We start from the raw sequence: 21073 nt of genomic DNA, 5'->3' as shown, positions 1-21073 counted from the left end.
GAGAGAGTCATTTTTTCAGCTCTTTGGTACTGTTTTTTTATTTTTCCTTCTTCACTCTCCTTCCCATCTGGAAGTGGGGGAGGAGGTGAAATTGAAGGAGGGGAAGGGGTCTCCCCTCCTAACTGGGGACCCTGAAGGTCTAGATCACAGGAGGAGATTCTGACCTTACCTGGAGCTGAGTGAAATACAGATGTAGAGGAAGCATAAGGAAAAATCTCTATGGGCTCTCTGGGTTTCCTGGGAAGCCATTTCCACCTTGTCTCACAAGACTCCTTGGGGAGGGCTACCAGAGGAACTGGGAAAAGACCACAGGGAAAGGGAAACCTCCAGCTGAACTTTGTAACCATTCCAACTGAATGCAAAGTCTCCTGGCCAGAACTCTGGGGAGGGAGTGATTCCGGCGTGCAGACTCCACAGGCAGGCAGGCACGAAAGCCCTGCTTGCTTCCGCAGCTGGGAGGATGGTAGCTTGGCGCAAGTTCTCATCCCTGCTTGCCCACTGCTGGAAACAGACTCAGTGCTCTTGGTGGGGGCACAGTGGGAGTAAGACTGGCCTTTTGGATTGCGTGGGAGCTGGGTGAGGCCTGTGACTACCAGCTTTCCCCCACTTCCCTGACAACCTGCATGCCACAGCAGAGGCAAACATAATCCTCCTGGGAACATTACTCCATTGACTTGGGAACCACACTCCCATTTCCCATAGCAGCCACAGCAAGGAGAGTCTGAGCTCAGGCACATCTAGCCCTTCCCCCATCTGACGGTCCTTCCCTATCTACCCTGCTAGCTGAAGACAAAGAGCATATACTCTTGGGAGATCTAGGGCCCTGCCCACCATCTGATTCTCCCTATAATACCACAGCTGATGCTCTCTTGAAAGCACCACCTCCTGGCAGAAGGCCAACCAGCACAAAAATAGAGCATTAAACAACCAAAAATAAGGACCCTTACAGAGTCCATTTCACTCCCCTGCCACTGGCTGAGAGACCCACAGACAGTTCACATCACAGGACTCTGTGCAGACAACCCTCAGTACCAGCCTGGAGCCTGGGAGGCCTGCTGGGTGGCTAGATCTAGAAGAGAGATAACAATCCCTACAGCTTGTCTCTCAGGAAGCCACATCCCTAGGAAAAGGGGGAGGGTACCACATCAAGAGAGCACCCCATGGGGCAAAAGAACCCAAACAGCAGGCTTGAGCCCTAGACCTTTCCTCTGACATAGCCTATCCAAATGAGAAGAAACCAGAAAAACAATTCTGGTAACAGGACAAAATAAGGTTCTTTAACACCTCCAAAAAATCACACTAGTCACCAGCAATGGACCAAACCAAGGAGAAATCTATGATTTGCCTAAAAAAGAATTCAGAAAAAAAATCAGTCATTAAACTAATCAAGGAGACACCAGAGAAAGGCAAAGTCCAATTTAAGGAAATTTTTTAAAAGATGATAAAAAGCCAGCATGGTGGCTCACACCAGTAATGCCAGCTCTTTGGGAGGCTGAGGTGGGTGGATCACCCAAGGTCAGGAATTAAGGACCAGCCTGGCCAACATGGTAAAATACCATCTCTACTAAAAATACAACAAATTAACCAGGTATGGTGGTGGGTGCCTGTAATCCCAGCTACTTGGGAGGCTGAGGCAAGAGAATTGCTTGAACCCAGGAGGCGGAGGTTGCAGTTAGCCGAGATCACATCATTGCACTCCAGCCTAGGCAACAAGAGTGAAACTCTGTCTCAAAAAAAAAAAAAAACAAAAAACAAACAAACAAACAAACAAAAACAAGAAATGAGTGAAGAAATCATCAGTGAAATAGATGATTTAAAAAATAATCAAAACTTCAGGAAATAATGGACTCACTTAGAGAAAATGCAAAGTCTCAGCAATAGAATTGAACAAGCAGAAGAAAGAACTTCAGCCGGGCGCGGTGGCTCACGCCTGTAATCCCAGCACTTTGGGAGGCCGAGGCGGGTGGATCACAAGGTCAAGAGATCGAGACCATCCTCGTCAACATGGTGAAACCCCGTCTCTACTAAAAAAAAATACAAAAAATTAGCTGGGCATGGTGGCGCGTGCCTGTAATCCCAGCTACTCAGGAGGCTGAGGCAGGAGAATTGCCTGAACCCAGGAGGCGGAGGTTGTGGTGAGCCGAGATTGCGCCATTACACTCCAGCCTGGGTAACAAGAGCGAAACTCCGTCTCAAAAAAAAAAAAAAAAAAAAAAAGAACTTCAGAGCTCAAAGACAAGGTTTTCAAATTAACCCCATCCAACAAAGACAAAGTAAAAGGAATAAGGAAAAAAGGAACGAAGCCTCCAAGAAGTTGGGATTATGTTAAATGACCAAATTTAAGAATAATTGGCATTCCTGAGGAAGAGGAGAAATCAAAGTTTGGAAAACATATTTGGGGGAATAACTGAGGAAAACTTCCCTGGACTTGCTAGAGACCTAGCCATCCAAATACAAGAAGCTCAAAGAACATCTGGAAAATTCATTGCAAAAAGATTATCACCTAGGCACAATGTCATCAGGTTATATAAAGCTAAAACGAAGGAAAGAATCTTAAGAGCTGTGAGGCAAAAGCACCAGATAACCTATAAAGGAAAATCTATCAGATTAACAGTAGATTTCTCAGCAGAAACCCTATAAGCTAGAAGGAACTGGGGCTCTATCTTCAGCCTCCTTAAACAAAACAATTATCAGCCAAGAATTTTGTATCCAGTGAAACTAAGCTTCATAAATCAAGGAAAGATACAGTCTTTTTCAGACAAACAGAGATTTCACACTTCCAAGCCAGCACTACAAGAGCTGCTACAAGGAGCTCTAAACCTTGAAACAAATCCTGGAAACACATCAAAACAGAACCTCTTTAAAGCGTAAATCTCACAGGACCTATAAAACAAAAATACAATTAAAAAAATAAAATAAGGTATACAGGTAACAAGTAGCACAATGTATGGAATAGTATCTCACACCTCAATACTAACACTGAATGCAAATGGCCTAAATGCTCCACTTAAAAGATACAGAATTGCAGAATGGATAAGAATTAACCAATCATCTGCTACCTTCAAGAGACTCACCTAACAAATAAGTATTCACATTAACTTAAAGTTGTGGAAAAAGACATTCCATGCAAATGGACACCAAAAGGGAGCAGAAGTAGCTATTCTTATATCAGACAAAACAAACTAAAGCAACAGCAGTTAAGGGGCAAACAAAGACATTATATAATGATAAAAGGCCTTGTTGAACAAGAAAATGTCCCAATCCTAAACATATATGCACCCAGCACTGGAGCTCCCAAATTTATAAAACAATTCTAGTAGTAATACTAGACCTAAGAGGAGATGGACAGCAACACAATAATAGTAATAAATGGACTTAACAGATATTCACAGAACATTCTATCCAACAATCGCAGAATAGACATTCTACTCATGAGCACATGGAAATTCCTCAGACAGACCATATGATAGGCCACAAAACAAGTCTCAATAAATTTAAGTAAATTGAAAGTATATCAAGTACTCTCTCAGACCACAGTGGGATAAAACTGGAAATCAACTCCAAAAGGAACCTTCAAAACCATGCAAATACATGGAAATTAAATAACCTGCTCTCGAATGGTCACTGGGGTCAACAATGAAATCAAGCTGGAAATTTAAAAATTCTTCTAACTAAACGACAATAGTGACACAACCTATCAAAACCTCTGAGATAGAGCAAAGTCAGTTCTAACAGGAAAGTTCATAGCCCTAAATGTCTACATTAAAAAGGCTAGAAAAGCACAATCTAAGGTCACACTTCAAGGAACTAAAGAAGTGAGAATAAACTAAACCCAAACCCAGCAGAATAAAGGAAATAACCAAGATCAGAGCAAAACTAAATGAAATTGAAACAACAACAACAAAAATACAAAAATAAATGAAACAAAAAGCTGGGTCTTTGAAAGGATAAAGTTGATAGACCATTAACAAGATTAACCAAGAAAAGAGGAGAGAATAACCAAATAAGCTCAATTAGAAATAAAATGGGAGATATTACAACTGACATCCCAGAAATACAAAAGATCATTCAAGGTTCGTGTGAACACCTTTATGAGCATAAACTAGAAAACCTAGAAAAGATAGATAAATTCCTGGAAAGGTGCAACTCTCCTAACTTAAATAAGGAAGATTTAGAGATCCTGAACACACCAATAACAAGCAATGAGATTGAAATGGTAATTAAAAAAAAAAAAAAGTCCACGACCAGGCAGATTCACAGCTGAATTCTACCAGACAGTCAAAGAATTGGTAACAATTGTATTTACACTATTCCACAAGATGGAGAAAGAGGGAATCCTCCCTAAATCATTCTAGGAAGCCAGTATCACCCTAATACCAAAAACAGCAAAGGATATAATCGAAAAAGAAAATTATAGACCAATATCCCTGATGAACACAGATACAAAAATTCTTAACAAAATACTAGCTAAATGAATTAAACAACATGTCAAAAAGATAATCCACCATGATCAAGTGAGTTTCGTACCAAGGATGCAGGGATGGCTTGACATACACAAGTAAATAAATGTGATACACCACATCAACAATTTAAAACAAAAATAACATCATCATCTGAATAGATGCAGAAAAAGCATTTGCTAAAATCCAGCATCACTTTATGATTAAAACTCTCAGCAAAATTGGCATACCTCAATGTAATAAACACTATCCATGACAAACCCACAGCCAACATAATACTGAATAGGGAAAAGTTGAAAGCACTCCGTCTGAGAACTGGAACAGGACAAGGATGCTCACCACTCTTACCAGTCCTCTTCAACATAATACTGGCAGTCCTAGCCAGAGCAATCAGACAAGAGAAAAAAATAAAGGCCATCTAAATCTGTAAAGAGGAAGTCAGACTGTTGCTGTTGGTTGATGATATGATTGTATACCTAGAAAACCCTAAAGACTTCCAAAAACTCCAAGTACTGATAAAAGAATTCAACAAAGTTTCAGGATACAAAATTAATGTGCAAATCAGTAGCTCTCCTATATACCAACAGCAACCAAGCTGAGAATTAAATAAAGAACACAACTCCTTTCAAAATAGTTACAAAAAATTAAAATACTTAGGAACATACCTAACCAAATAGGTGAAAGACCTCTACAAGGAAAACTACAAAACACGGTTGAAATAAATAATAGACAACACAAACAAATGGAAACACATCCCACACTCATGGATGGGTAGGATCAATATTCTGAAAATAACCATACTGCCAAAAGCAATCTACATACAAATTCAATGCAATTCCCATCAAATACCACCACTATTTTTCACAGAACTAGAAAAAAAAATTCTAAAATTCATATGGAAGCAAAAAAGCACCTGCATAGCCAAAACAAGACTAAGCAAAAAGAACAAATCTAGAGGCATCATATTACTTGACTTTAAACTTTAAGGCCATAGTCACCAAAACAGCATGTTACTGGTATAAAAATAGGCACATAGACCAATGGAACAGACCCATAGTTCCATTAACTGTAAATACTTACAGTCAACTAATCTTCCACAAAGCAAACAAAAACACAAAGTGGGGAAAGACCTCTTTCTTTTCTTTTTCTTTTTTTCTTTTTCTTTTTTTTTTTTTTTGAGATGAAGTTTCTCTCTTGGAGTGCAACTCCAGGCTGGAGTGCAATGTCGTGATCTCGGCTCACTGCAACCTCCACCTCCTGGGTTCAGGCAATTCTCTTGCCTCAGCCTCCTGAGTAGCTGGGATTACAGGCACGCGCCACCATGCCCCACTGATTTTTTTGTATTTTTAGTAGAGACGGGGTCTCACCATGTTGACCAGGATGGTTTCGATCTCTTGACCTCGTGATCCACCTGCCTTGGCCTCCCAAAGTGCTGGGATTACAGGCGTGAGCCGCTGCACCCAGCGGAAAGACCCTTTTCAACAAACGGTGCTGGGATAATTGGCTAGCCACATGCAAGAGAATGAAACTGGATCCTCATCTCTTACCTTATACAAAAATCAACTCAAGATGGATCAAGGACTTAAACTGAAGACCTGAAACTATAAAAATTATAGGGCTGGGCCTGGTGGCTAATGCCTATAATTCCAGCATTTTGGGAGACCAAGGCGGACCCATCACCTGAGGTCAGGAGTTCAAGACGAGCCTGGCCAACACAGTAAAACCTCATCTCTACTAAAAATACAAAATTAGCCAGGCATGGTGGTCCCAGCTACTCAGGAGGCTGAGGCAGGAGAATCACTTGAACTTGGGAGGCATAGGTTGTGGTTAGCCAAGATTGCATCACTGCACTCTAGCCTGGGCAACAGAGTGCGACACTGTCTCAAAGAAAAAAAATTCTGGAAGATAACACTGGAAAAACCCTTCGAGACATTGGCTTAGGGAAGGATTTCATGACCAAGAAAACAAAAGCAAATGTAGTAAAAACAAAGATAAATAGCTGAGACCCAATTAAGGTAAAAAAATTTTGCATGGCAAAAGGAACAGTCACAGAGTAAGCAGAGTAGGAGAAAATCTTCACAATCTATACATCCAACAAAGGACTAATATCCAGCAACTATGAAGAACTCAAACAAATTAGCAAGAAAAAAAAAATCCCATCAAAAAGTAAGCTAACAACATGAATAGACAATTCTCAAATGAAGATAGACAAATGACCCATAAACATACCAAAAAAATGCTCAACATCACTAATGATCAGGGAAATGCAAACCAAAACCACAATGCAATACCACCTTACTCCTGCAAAAATGGCCATAATTTAAAAATAAACAAGTAACAGATGCTGGCATGGATGCAGTAAAAAGGGAACACTTCAACACTGCTAGTGGAAATGTAAACTAGTGCAAGCACTCTGGAAAACAGTGTGGAGATTCCTTGAAGAACTAAAAGTAGAACTACCATTTGATCCAGCAATCCCACTACTGGGTATCTACCCAGAGGAAAAGAAATCATTATACAAAAAAGATATATGTACACACGTTTATGGCGGCACAATTCACAATTGCAAAAATGTGGAACTAACCCAAATGCCCATCAATCAATGAGTGGACAAAGAAACTGTGGTGTATATATACAATAGAATACTACTCATTTATAAAAAGGAATTAATGGTATTCGCAGCAACCTGGATGGGATTGGAGACTATTCTAAGTGAAGTAACTCAGGAATGAAAAACCAAACATCGTATGTTCTCACTCATAAGTGGGAGCTAGGCTATGAGGATGCAAAGGCATTCTTATGACATAGAAGACTTTGGGAACTCAAGTGGAAGGGATGGGAAGGGGGTGAGGGATAAAAGAGTACAAATTGGGTCCAGTGTATACTGCTCGGGCAATGGGTGTACCAAAATCTCACAAATAACCACTAAAGAACTGACTCATATAGCCAAATACCACCTGCTTCCCAAAATAGATGGAAATAATTTTTTTTAAATCATTACTGTAGAGTAATAAATGAGCTGGGGGGAAAAATGTAGATGACAACCGAACTAAGTAAGGCAAGGGCTAAGGAAGTGAAGAGAGAGTAAATTGCAGAAATATTTAGGGAGTAGAATTAGTGGGACTTAGTAATCAACTGGAGCTTGTCAGGCTATGAGTTCTGTGAAGACATAGGATTGATTTCTTGTCATAATTATATCTTCCATTGCAAGTATCCAGGTTTACTATTAATGAATGGATAAATAAATAAAAAAGAAAAAGTCCAAGGTTACTTCCAGTTTTTAGTGTGGATATCTGATGTTACTGATACTCTTACCATTGTGTGGGCATGAACAGAGGAGCAGGCTTGGAAAGAGAAAGATTAAGTTCTATTTAGCAAGTCGAATTTGTGGCATCTGCTGGATAGCCAAGTGGATATGTCTAATATGCTTGGATTATGAGTCCAAAACTTGATTTAAAAAAGGTTGCATATGAGTGTTAGTTAATATTCTGCAAAAGAACTTTAAAAAGTAGAGAGACTCCATTTCCCTGATTCTCATGGGAAAAAAACATCAGTAAGACTATGTAGAAAGGCAAGAAAAGTGACTCATGAACACACTCCCAGAGAATATAAATGTTACTGAGTAAATAGAAGAGCCCTAATAGAAGACTAAGAAATAACAAACAGGTAGGAAGAGAATTAGATACCACCACCACTTCAACTAGTAATAACGCTAATTATAATAGCAACAATAATCACAACAGTAACAGCAGCAGTAACAGTGATGGTAGTTATGGTTAAGATGAATAACTATATGACAGAGAAAACACCAAGGGCTTGACAATGGTTTTCTCATTTGCTCCCGAAAACCATCATGTAAAGTAGATTTTCTTATCTTCATCTCACAGATAGGAGAAGTAAGCGACAGTGAGTACATTGCCCCATGCCATATAACCAGTAAGAGGCAGAGCTGGGATTCCAAACTCTAAAATCCAAGTAATTACTATATTGTGATGTCATTTATTCTTTGGAGATAATGAATTCTAGGGCTCTTATTCTTCTTTCAAAAGAAGGTCTTATTATCAGATCTTACACTGAATACTGTGATGACGAAATGCACCTACCGAATATCTAGGTAAATGTAAAATGGCATTTTAAAATAAATACATTGCCATTATTTTTGCTATAAATGATATGTATATCCCACAATACATTGCTATTCCTTCAGCTTCAAATATATTTAAGTATAGATAAAATATATTTAATGCAAAAAAATAACAACATGTTATAAAAGTAGCATATATGGTAACAAGAACACGAAAGACCAGAGTAAACGGAGTTACATGGTTAAATGGAGTTACATTATTTATTTAATAGTAAAACATTATTCTAGTTAGTGATAAGTTAAACATGAATATTGTAATCTCTAGAAGGCCCACTAAAAAACAATACTAAATAGGTATAGCTAAAAATGACGATAGATGAGGTAGAATGGCATATTTTAAATTAATATGTATTACCTAAAACAAGGCAAGAAAACTAACAGAGAAACAAAGAATAGAAAATAAATAATGAAATAGGACACTGACCAAAAATTGAAAACAACCAAACATCTGTTGTAACAGCTATCCATCGCTGCGTCACAAATTACTCAAAAACTAAGTGAATCGAAACAACATTTATTATCTCAATTTCTGTGGGTAAAACATCTCAGCAAAAAGCAGCAGTATCTTCTCTCATAAGGTTCCAGTAAAGGTGCTGATTGGATTTGCAGATCATTTCAATGCTCAACCTGGAGAAGGATCTACTTCCAAGTCTGCTTACATGGTTGTTGGAAAGATCCAATTTTTCACAGACTGTTAGACTGATGGCCTGAGTTCTCCACTGACAGGAGAGTTCTCCACTGGCTGGAGGTCTTCTTCAGTTCCTTGCCATGTGGACACCATGACAGGTTGTTTATCAGAACAAGCAAGCAAGAAGAACCACAGAGAAAAAGAGACATGGAAGTCAAATTTTTATATACAAATCTTGGAAGTGACATGCATGATATTTGCCATATTCTATTTATTAGACGAGAGTCACTAGGTTGAACCCATCCTCAAAGGAAGGAGATTACACAAGGATATGAATACCAGAAGGTGAGGATCACTGGAAGCCATGACAGAGGCTGCCTACCGCATCCATCAGTAAGAAAATTTTAAAATTGTAACATTTTCTTACAATGGAATCAGTTTTTTTTTAAGCCACCAGTATCACAGCAATGAGCCTCAAAAATTTTACTCAAGCCGGGTGCGGTGGCTCAAGCCTGTAATCCCAGCACTTTGGGAGGCCGAGGCGGGTGGATCACGAGGTCAAGAGATCGAGACCATCCTGGTCAACATGGTGAAACCCCGTCTCTACTAAAAATACAAAAAATGAGCTGGGCATGGTGGCGCGTGCCTGTAATCCCAGCTACTCAGGAGGCTGAGGCAGGAGAATTGCCTGAATCCAGGAGGCGGAGGTTGCGGTGAGCCGAGATCGTGCCATTGCACTCCAGCCTGGGTAACAAGAGCGAAACTCTGTCTCAAAAAAAAAAAAAAATTTACTCAATAACGTTGAGCAAAATATGAATTCCCAAAACAGGCAAAATTAATCTGTAATGATAGAAACGAGAACATTGCTTAACTCTGAGGGTTTGAAAGATGTCTTCATTTGTTTGTACTGCTATAATAAAATACCACAGACTGAGTAATTTATAATAAACAGAAACTTATTGGCTCACAGTTCTGGAAGCTCAGAAGTCCAATATTAAGGTGCCAATATCTGGCAAGGACTTTCTTGCTGCATCATCACATGGCAGAAGGGCAAGAGAGGGAGAGAGTGCATGACAGCACCAACCCATTTGTGTTTTAATCACCTCTTAAAGGTTCCACTTCTTAATACTGTTACAAGGGCAGATATATTTCAGCATGAGTTTTGGAGAGACCAAACATTCAAACCATAGCAAAACGTATTGCCTGGTAAGAAGCATAAGGAAAAGTTCTTAGGTGCTGGAAGTATTCTGTCTTGTTTTGTCTAAACTCATTGACCTGAACATGTAGTGTTTGTGCAATTTATTGGATGTTAACGCTATGCCCATAAAGATAGTAATAAAGAAAAAGAAAAAGAAAGAAATATTTGAAAAGTAATCTGGTTTTATTTCTTACAAATAAAAGTAATGCCAACATTCTGAACTTTTTTGATCAATGCTAAATAAAACATATCAGTCTAATATCATCTTCTCCCAACCCAAGAATCCAGACATGGTGAAGGAATAAATGGGAAAGACACTGAATCACCAGAAATAAAACTATTAAAAATGGAATCAGTTTGCATGATATAATGTCTGACTAAAATATAGGAATGGAAGAAAGCCATCCCATTTTTCACTAATAATAAAATAAACCTAAGATTAGTCAACTACCAAGTATTACATAATGCTATTTTTCTCTAACCTTTTCTTATTTAAAAAAAAAAAAAAAAAAAAATCAAAATTACATGGTGCAAAGAAGCTCTTTGTAGAAAAGATTCCAAAAGAAGAATGAGAATTTTTATTCTCTAAACCTTAAAGGAATAATGGTTTATTCTTTTGTTTTTGTTTTATTCTTAAAATTCTTATATATTTATTCTTTAACCGTTTTTCTTTTCTTCTTCCTTTCTCATTGCTCCTTTATCACTTTATCACATGTCAAAATTCTTAACTTCCTCAATGTAAAATATTGTTTATGAGTTAAAATATTTACTTGGTGGAAGAAAAACAAAATGAACAGATAAAAAGCAATACGAGAGGTCTGTACAAAATAGAAGTTACAGTTTTTTCTCTCTTACATTGTATTCCAAGCATAAGGAGGTGGCAGTTTCACATTTTCAAGAATCCAGATTTTCTATCTAGCTCCATAGTATTATCTCTAGGATTACTATTCAGGGTTGATAGGTGCAGCAAAACACTGTGGCACACGTATACCTATGTAAAAAACCTTCACATTCTGCACATGTATCCCAGCACTTAAAGTAAAATTTTTATTTGTTTTATTCATTTATTTTTATTTTTGTTTTTCTATAAAGATAGGGTTTTACCATGTTGGCCAGGCTGGTCTCAAACTCCTGACCTCAGGTGATCTGCCCAACTTGGCCTCCCAAAGGGCTGGAATTACAGGTGTGAGCCATCACACCCAGCCAAAGTAAATTTTTTTCCTTTTTTTTAATTGCATTTTAGGTTTTGGGGTACATGTGAAGAACATGCAAGATAGTTGCATAGGTACACACATGGCAGTATGATTTGCTGCCTTCCTCCCCTTCACCTATATCTGGCATTTCTCCCCATGCTATCTCTCCCCAACTCCCCACCCCACACTGTCCCTCCCCAGTAAAATTTTTAAAAAAGAAATTAGTCCAATAGACACACCTAGATTTGGCTGTGAAATCTACAACTTGGCAAGCCTTGTACACAGAGACACAGTCCTTAAGCAGGCAGTCTTATGTCCATGTGAAAATTCTTACTAAAGAAGAATAAAACATACAGTGGGCAGTGCTGGCATGATTTTATTACTCCTAAAGAATACAGATACTCCAGGCCTGGCACGGTGGCTCAAGCCTGTAATCCCAGCACTTTGGGAGGCCGAGGCGGGTGGATCACGAGGTCAAGAGATCAAGACCATCCTGGTCAACATGGTGAAACCCCGTCTCTACTAAAAATACAAAAAATTAGCTGGGCATGGTGGCACGTGCCTGTAATCCCAGCTACTCAGGAGGCTGAGGCAGGAGAATTGCCGGAACCCAGAAGGTGGAGGTTGCGGTGAGCCGAGATTGCGCCATTGCACTCCAGCCTGGGTAACAAGAGCGAAACTCCGTCTCAAAAAAAAAAAAAAAAAAAAAAATAGAATACAGATACTCCATAAGATGGATCCTTTGGAAGCAAACATCATTTATTATAGAATGCAATAAGTTTGCAGGTCAGGTGTGATCACTCAAGCTTGTAATCCCAGCACTTTGAGAGGCAGAGGTAGACAGATCACTTGAAGCCACAGAGTTGGCTTGGGCAACCCAAAGACCAGCTTGGGCAACATGGTGAAACTCCATCTCTACAAAAATTAAGCAGGCATGATGGCATGTGCCTATAGTCCCAGCTACTAGGGAAGCTTTGGTGGGAGGATCACTTGATCCTGGGAGGCAGAAGTTACAGTGAGCATAGATCACACCACTGCACACCAGTCTGGGTGACAGAGTGAAACCCTGTCTAAAAAAAGTATTTGGACTGCCATTCAAATACAGCAAAGTAAAACACCTGTTCACCCTTACTGCCACCCAAAATCTCATTAAAATGATGGTAAAGAAATGTAAAATGGAGTCCAGCTGCTGTGGCTCATGCCTGTTATCCCAATATTTTGGGAGACTGAGGCAGGAGGATGGCTTGAGGTCAGGAGTTCAAGACCAACCTGGGCATCACTGTGAGACCCTGTCTCTCTACAAAAAGAAAAAAATAATTACCTGGCATGGTCCCAGCTACTCAGAACGCTGAGGTAGAAGGATTACTTGAGCCCAGGAGTTCAAGGCTGCAGTGAACTATGATCACACCATTATACTCCAGCCTGAACAACAGAGCAAGACCCTGTCTCAGAAAAAAAAAAAAGAAAGAAAGAAAGAGGAAAGAAAGAAACAAACAAACTAAAGAAAAAAGAAAAATAGAAAACTTCAGAAATTAGGCTGGGCATGGTGGCCCATGCCTGGAGTCCCAGCACTTTGGGAGGCCGAGGCAGGTGGATCACCTGAGGTCAGCAGCTCGAGACCAGCCTGGCCAACATGGTGAAACCCCGTATCTACTAAAAATACAAAAATTAGCTAGGGAGGTGGCACATGCCTGTAATCCCAGCCACTTGGGAGTTTGAGACAGGAGAATCACTTGAACCCGAAAGGCGGAGGTTGCAATGAACCAAGATTGTGCCACTGCACATGGGTGACACAGCAGGACTCTGTTTAAAAAAAAAAGAAAGAAAAAGAGAAGAGATAATAGCCACCAAGAGATGTCAACAAAACAGACATATAATAATTGATTTAGCAGACAAGAGGAAGCTGAAACTAAATGATTGCAGTAGGGGTGAAGATAGGGGATGCCAAGAAGCACACAGAGTTGGCTGCTGCCAAGTTCCTCAAAGGCCCAGAAATTAGACCTGCAAGTTGTCTCTGAACACGGCAAGCAGATAAGGCTAAAATCGGGAGGACTGGTTAATAGTTTGCATAAGTTGATAGCTTGCACAGTTCAACCAGTACATCTCCTCTCACCTACACAGCCAGGTAACTGATCTTCCTTCTTCTGCAGAAGGCTTGACATTATTTTCAGGGCAGATTCAATCAGAAAAATCTCTAGACTCTAGAATAGTAGGTTTGGAGGCATGATTGAGGTAATTTATTGGCAACGTAGAGATCAAGTACAAATGTGAATTCTAAACAATGAGACTTACCAACCCCAGCACCCAGATCACTCCATCACCACCATCCTGAGATGAAAGTGGAGGATTACTTGCTAGAGAGAGTTACCACCCCCAGAAAAGAAGGCCAACAGTTACTGCCCAGAACAAAAAACAGATTCCTGAACAATCACTCTGCTACAAACTCCCTACCTGTCAGGCCTCATACAGAACTTAGAGTTGTCAAGGATCATCTAACATTTGATAAAAAGCCTCTTGCTTGGACGAGGTAAATAAACAAATATGTGGGTACACAATATTCAATTTAAAAGCAAATGACTATGTTTTTAAAACTTATAATTCGTATTCTTACAAGGATAAGAGAATATATGTAGCATTTAAAAACAAAAGAACAAGAAACAATTAAATTGGAAGTTGAAAGTATTGATGAAGGGGCTAGGTGCGGTGGCTAATGTCTGTAATCCCAGCAGTTTGGGAGGCCGAGGCAGGTGGATCCCGAGGCAGGTGGATCCCTTGAAGCCAGGAGTTTGGAACAAGCCTGGCCAACATGGTGAAACCCCATCTCTACAAAAAATATGCAAATTAGCCGGGCATGGTGGTATGTGCCTGTAGTCTCAGCTACTCAGGAGACTGAAGTGGGAGGATTGCTTGAGCCCAGGAGGTCAAGGCTGCAGTGAGCTATGATTGGGCCACTGCATTCCAGCCTGGGCCACAAAGTGAGAACTTGTCTCAAAAAAAAAAAAAGAAAGAAAAAGGAAGAAAGAAAAGGAAGGAAGGAAGGAAGGAAAGGAGGAAGGGAGGGAGGATGAGAGGGAAGGAAGAGATCCGAAAAGCTTCCAGAGAAAGAGAGACAAAAAAATAGGTCACATACAAAATATTAGAGATCATAAAGACAAAAGTCTTTTTAATAAAATTAGATGTTGGAATAATACTTTTATAGTTTTCAGGAAAAATTATTAACAATATAGAACTGTATTCTCATGCAAACTATTAATCAAGTATGAATAAAGACATTTCGAGAGGTGAGTTCTTGAAAATTAACCTTCTACATCCCTTTCTCTGGGAACTACTGGTGAATGTACTCCACTAAAATGAGACAAATTGAGGAAAAAAAAAAATACTTCAGATTCAGTAAACAGTCTTCAAAAGAAGAGGAAGACATAGGGAATTCCCACCAGGTCTTGCGAGCAACTATTCAAATTAGAAAAAAGGGATAGAGGGCTTTGGTAGGGATGTCACAAAGAAAATTTGAACTGATAGTTTAATTCATAGGTTTTCAAATATTGAATACAGTTTTATAATTCTGTGGACAGTTTGGAGCTGAATCAGGAACAGATACATAGAAAACTAAGTAAATGGGAGGGAAAAGGCAATTATCACTTCCAGAGAAAAACAAAGACTTGTGCAAGAATGAATATTTAATCATAGTACACTCAGCTAAGAATAACATTTGCATAGTCATAATAATATAAGCACTTAATATTCTTTATATTTCTGATAGAACCGTATCTATTAGAACGGATGGGAGTAGGAAACTATAGAGATGATATGCAGGAGATAAGAAAGCTAAATCCTTATCTTTTATGATATATCAAATAGTACAAAATGAATGAATAGTGTCTAAAATGAAAAACTAAGAAATAGCACTATAAGCATATTATAATAGAAAAAGAGAGGCAAATAGCTGAAGAAACTTCTGAAATAATTTAAAATGATTGACTCTGAAAGTGGGAATTAAGAGGCAGCAGTTGAGAAGTCTAGTAAGTTACTGTATTTTCAGTCTTCCAGAACTATCTGACTTTTTAGACTCTGATAATAAAAATTAAATTTTAAAAAGCCAAGGGTGTTGAAAAGGGTGTTTCCTTTCTAAGAAGGAACATTTTTGAATATAAAGTTGACTTACAGATATCTACCATAAATTTTTAATTATTGATTTTTCTATTAGATATTAAACAAAATTCCTCAGCTTTGTGCCTGTTTTTTGTTCTTTAATTAAACTTTTAAATTTTGAAATAATTATAGATTCTCATGAAATTGAAAGAAATTGTTCAGAGTTCCTATATGCCCTTTCCTTGGTTTCCTCAGTGGTAACACTGCACCACCAGGATCCCTGTCAGACTGTTTTTTAGAGTGATTTTACCATTTGACATTCTCATCAGCAGTGGATGAAGGTTCCAACTTCTCCTTATTCTTGTCAGCATTTGTTATTATCTTATTTTTGATTCTATCAATCCTAGTGGGCATGAAGTACTTCTGATTTGCATTTCCCTGATGACCAACCAATGCTGTTGATTATCTTTTCAGCACACATTGACCATTTGAATATCTTCTTTGTAGAAATGTTTATTCAGATCCTGTGCCAATTTTTCAATTAGGTTGTCAGTTTTTATTGAGTTATGAGTCCTTTATATATTCTGGATACTAGAACCTTATCAGATATATGGTTTGTAAGTTTTTTCTCCCATTCTAAGAACTGTCTTTTGCCTCTTTAGTTTAGGACGCTGCCAAACTGTTTTTCAGAATTGACTGACCATTTGATACGCCCTCGAGCAATGTATGAGTGATTCAAGTTTATCCACATTCTCAGCTGCATTTGTTTTTAATTTTAGCCATTCTGACAGGTATGTAGTGACATCTCATCATGATTCTAATTTTGCATTTCTCTAATGGCTAAAGATGTTGAATATCTTTTCATTTGCTATCTGTATGCCTCTTTAGTGAGGTGTACGGTCTATGGGTTTTGCCCATTTTCCGATTGGATTGTTTGTTATTTTGCTGTTGCTTTTTGAGTATTCTGTATGTATCCTAGATAACAGTCCTTTGTTAAATATATGGATTTCAAAGTTTTCTCCTAGTTTGTAGCTTACCTTTTTACCTTGTTAACAAGATTTCACAAAGAAAAAGTTTTAAAACTTTGGATGAGGTCCAATTTATTAATTTTTTCTTGTACAAATAGTGTTTTTGGTATCCAGTCTAAGTTCTGTTTGCCTCACCATAGATGCTTAATATTTTCTTCTTTTTTTCCCCAACTTCTATAGTATTACATTTTACCTTTGCGTTCATAATCGATTTTGAGTTAATGTTTGAATAAGCTGTGAGATTCAGGTCTTGACTCATTTTTTTGCTTATGGATGCCTAATTTTTCCAGCATCATTTGTTGAATGTCTGTTCCTCCTGAAATGGAATCGCTGTTTCACCTGTGTCAAAAAGTAGTTGGGCACAATTGTGCGGGTCTATTCTGGATTTTAAAATCTGTTCTATTGATCTGTGTCTATCCCTCTCCCAGTACACATTGCCTTCATTACTATCACTGTATAGTATGCCCTAATGTCAGGTAGAGTGAGTCTTCTTTCTCTCTCCTTTTCAAGATTGTTCTACCTATTTTAGAACTTGTGCCTTTCCATATCAATGTTAGTATAAACTTGTCTAGGTCTATAAACACCCTAATTTTTAAATTAATTAAAATGTAAATAATGGCTGGGCATGGTGGCTCACACCTGTAATCCCAGCACTTTTGGAAGTTGGGATAGAAGGATTGCACCACTACCTTCCAGCCCGGGCAACAGAATAAGACCCTATCTCTTAAATTAAAAAAAAGTATCAAATTTTAAAGAACTATCTAGAGAATATAACTTCAGTAATTTATTTGTCTTTTTAAATTATTTTTGAGATATATAGTATAAGTCAGTTTAATGCACATGAGTAGACCATTGATGTACTTCTTGGCAAGCAACTTAAAAAGTTCAGTGAGTCATAAGGTATTTATATTACTTCAGATAAGGCAATTAAGGCAAAAAGGAGGTGAAATCACCATTTATTTTTAAACTTGTGCATATCATGGAAATGTTTTACTATGAATATACAACTCAGTCAAACAATAAAGAAGATATAATCAATCTACTAGATGAGTCAACAAATAGCATAAGCAGATAATTTCACAACAAAGATATAAAGGAAGATGCTCAAACTCTCTAGTAAGCATAGGAATGCAAATTAAAAACCACAGGAGACTATTTGATCAGGGGAAGGATCTTTCAAAATGTTAAACATGCACAACTTTAACCTGCAACTCTACTTCTAGGAATAATTTACTATACCAAAATACTTATGTGCTTATAGGCACTTAATATATAACTCAGGATATCCATGTTAGCATGGTTTATAATAGAGAAAAAATGCAAACAACTTAAGTTCAGAAATACAGTACTCACCAAGTTAATTGTGGTTAAGCCATATTATATAATACTGTATAGTCTTTTAAAAAATGAAGGGCGTTTCTTTCTTTCTTTTCTTTTTCTTTCTTTCTTTCTTCCTTTCTTCCTTCCTTCCTTTTTTTTTTTTTTTTTTTTTTTTTTTTTGACAGTCTTACTCTGTAGCCCAGGCTGGAGTGCAATGGTATGATCTCAGCTCTGCAACCTCTGCCTCCCCAGTTCAAGCCATTATCCCTGCCTCAGCCTCCTGAGTAGCTGGGATTACAGGCGCCCGCCACCATGCCGCACTAATTTTTGTATTTTTTTTTTTTAGTAGAAACGGGGTTTTGCCAGGTTGGCCAGTCTGGTGTCAAACTCCTGACCTCAGGTGATCCATCCACCTTGGCCTCCCAGAGTGCTGGGATTACAGGCATGAGCCACTGAGCCCGCTGGGAGCCTTATGTGTGTTAATATAAAACGATCTCTAAAATATATTGGATAAATAAAAAAGCACGGCTCAAAGTAACATGTATAAAACTAAAAATATGTAAAAAGGCACATCTACAAATGTGTGTATAGATGTGTAGAAAGGAAAAATCACAGCCAGGTCTGGAAGGACACACAAATCTAACTGTTACCAGAGGCTATCTATGGTGAGGGAATGAGACTGGAGGTAGACTGGGGAGAGTGAGGATTAGAAAAGAGTTGTTTTCAGGTTTTCTTTAAATATATCTGTGTTGCTTTAAAATTATTTTTACAATAAGATTGTTTCATTTATTTCTTTGGTACTTATAATATTTTAAAGGGTGTGTGTGTGTGTGTGTTTGTGTGTGTGTGTGTGTGTGTATGGTGGATTAGATTGCTGCCAACATCAAGTAACTGTTACTATAATGCAATAAGTCAAATTGAACTCATTTGATTTAACTGAGTACACAGAAGTAATATAATATTGGTAGTCCAAAAATCAATTTAATTTCTCATTTAGTTTATTGAACTCTTTTATATTGGTGCTATTTTTCAGGGATTGCTCCCAAATCTTACTAAACAACTCCCTTGGCATTTTAGACAAGGCAAATCTGCTCCTCATTAGTGATTCATTCCCTTTGGCTCTGGTAAAACAAACATGGGATTTCAGAGGCACAGAAGTGGGCCATTGACATCCTCTTAGATTGTAAGAAAAAAACTGTCAAAGTCCACCATGGTTTTCATAGGCAGGGAACACTGGCAATCCATTCCTAAAGGGGCAATCATTTTAAATTTATTTACTGAAGGCCTGTTGGATTTGTTTCTCTTCCATCCCAGCCTCCCAGCCTCCTGTGGCGCTTGCAGATTTCTTTCCTGTGGTGGCAGTGTTTTTAGTCAGGGCTTTTGTTTGCCAGTGAAACATAGCTTTCTATCTTAAAAGGGAAATTTATTAGAAGGCCATCAGGGCTGACTGACTTAATGAGTGACCAGATGAGCAGGCTTGAATACTAAGAAAAATCTCAGAGGCCAGGCGTGGTGGCTCAAGCCTGTAATCCCAGCACTTTGGGAGGCCGAGGCGGGTGGATCACGAGGTCAAGAGATCAAGACCATCCTGGTCAACATGGTGAAACCCCGTCTCTACTAAAAATACAAAAAATTAGCTGGGCATGGTGGCGCGTGCCTGTAATCCCAGCTACTCAGGAGGCTGAAGCAGAAGAATTGCCTGAACCCAGGAGGCGGAGGTTGCAGTGAGCCGAGATTGTGCCATTGTATTCCAGCCTGGGTAACAAAGAGTGAAACTCCATCTCAAAAAAAAGAATAATCTCAGAGAGGACTGTGTGACCAGGTCAAACAACAGAAACCCAGGCAACTGTCCTCCAACAGGACAACAAGGCCTCTGCCTCTGTGATAGAGCTGGCCTCCATCTGTTCCCATGACCTTCCATCCCTTGAACGAAAAGGTGCAGGAGAGAATGTCCAATAGGATGATCCAAAGTCATATGTTCCCTGAATCTGCCAAGGCCAAGGTGGCTACTACCTTCTCCTTAGAACACATGTATTGGGAGATTTTTCAAAAGACAGACAAAGGTACTAAAACAAAATGCCACGGTTTCATGGTGGCCATGGCTAAGGGCAAAATTACCTGGCCCTAATAGGGACATATTATTAAGTTGTTAACATGGTGCTCTAACAGTTCTCGGAGCACCGTTGTTGAGTCACCCTTGCTTTTTTCTTTTCTTTTCTTTTCTTTTATTTTTTATTATTATTATAAAGGCAGGGTTTCACCATGTTGGTCAGGCTGGTCTTGAACTCCCGACCTCAGGTGATCCACCCGCCTTGGCCTCCAAAGTGCTTGGATTACAGGCGTGAGCCACCATGCCCGGCCAGAATGAAAAGCCCATGGCAGCGGCTTTTTTCATAAGATTGCTCATTTCCATATAAGAAGAATATATCTTACCAGTCACAACAAATCATCAAGTGGTCTTGTTTCATTAGCAATCAATAAACAGCCACATATTGAGGAAGGGAGTGCTTTAAAGTATATAGAATGCAAAGAACTGGCGATTATAGATTACTCTTCTCAGCTATGGGAAGTTATAATCAGCTTAAGTCGTTAAAGATGGTGAATTTAACAAAAGGAATAATATTCTCTCCATCCTAAAATCCCACTAAAATGACACTAAAGGGTTATATTTTTTAAAAATCTCTAATAGAAAGGTTTGGGAAGCTAGATAGCGTATGTGAGAGGGGCAACTACCTTAGCAGAAAAGATAGTTAAATCCTATTCTAATAGTGAGGCAGTCTAAGAACAGTAACTGGTTTATATCAGAGAGAAAAAGAAAAAAGTCTCAGGAATTGATAGTTCCATATACTTAGAAAAGGAGAAAAAATATGAAGGTTGGTTGAAAGTCTGTTGTGGAATCATCATAACTCCCAGATCCATGCCCCAACCCTGATCAGCTTGGCCACCGCTCTTCACCTTTCCCTATGGAAGACTGAGGGGTCTTCTTCCTTGAAGGCAGTAAAATAGAGGGTCT

The sequence above is a fragment of the Saimiri boliviensis genome, chromosome 5, assembly GCF_048565385.1.
Source record: "Saimiri boliviensis isolate mSaiBol1 chromosome 5, mSaiBol1.pri, whole genome shotgun sequence".
Lineage (NCBI taxonomy): Eukaryota > Metazoa > Chordata > Mammalia > Primates > Cebidae > Saimiri > Saimiri boliviensis.
The sequence above is the reverse complement of the archived record's forward strand: the minus strand, read 5'-3'. Positions refer to the sequence as shown.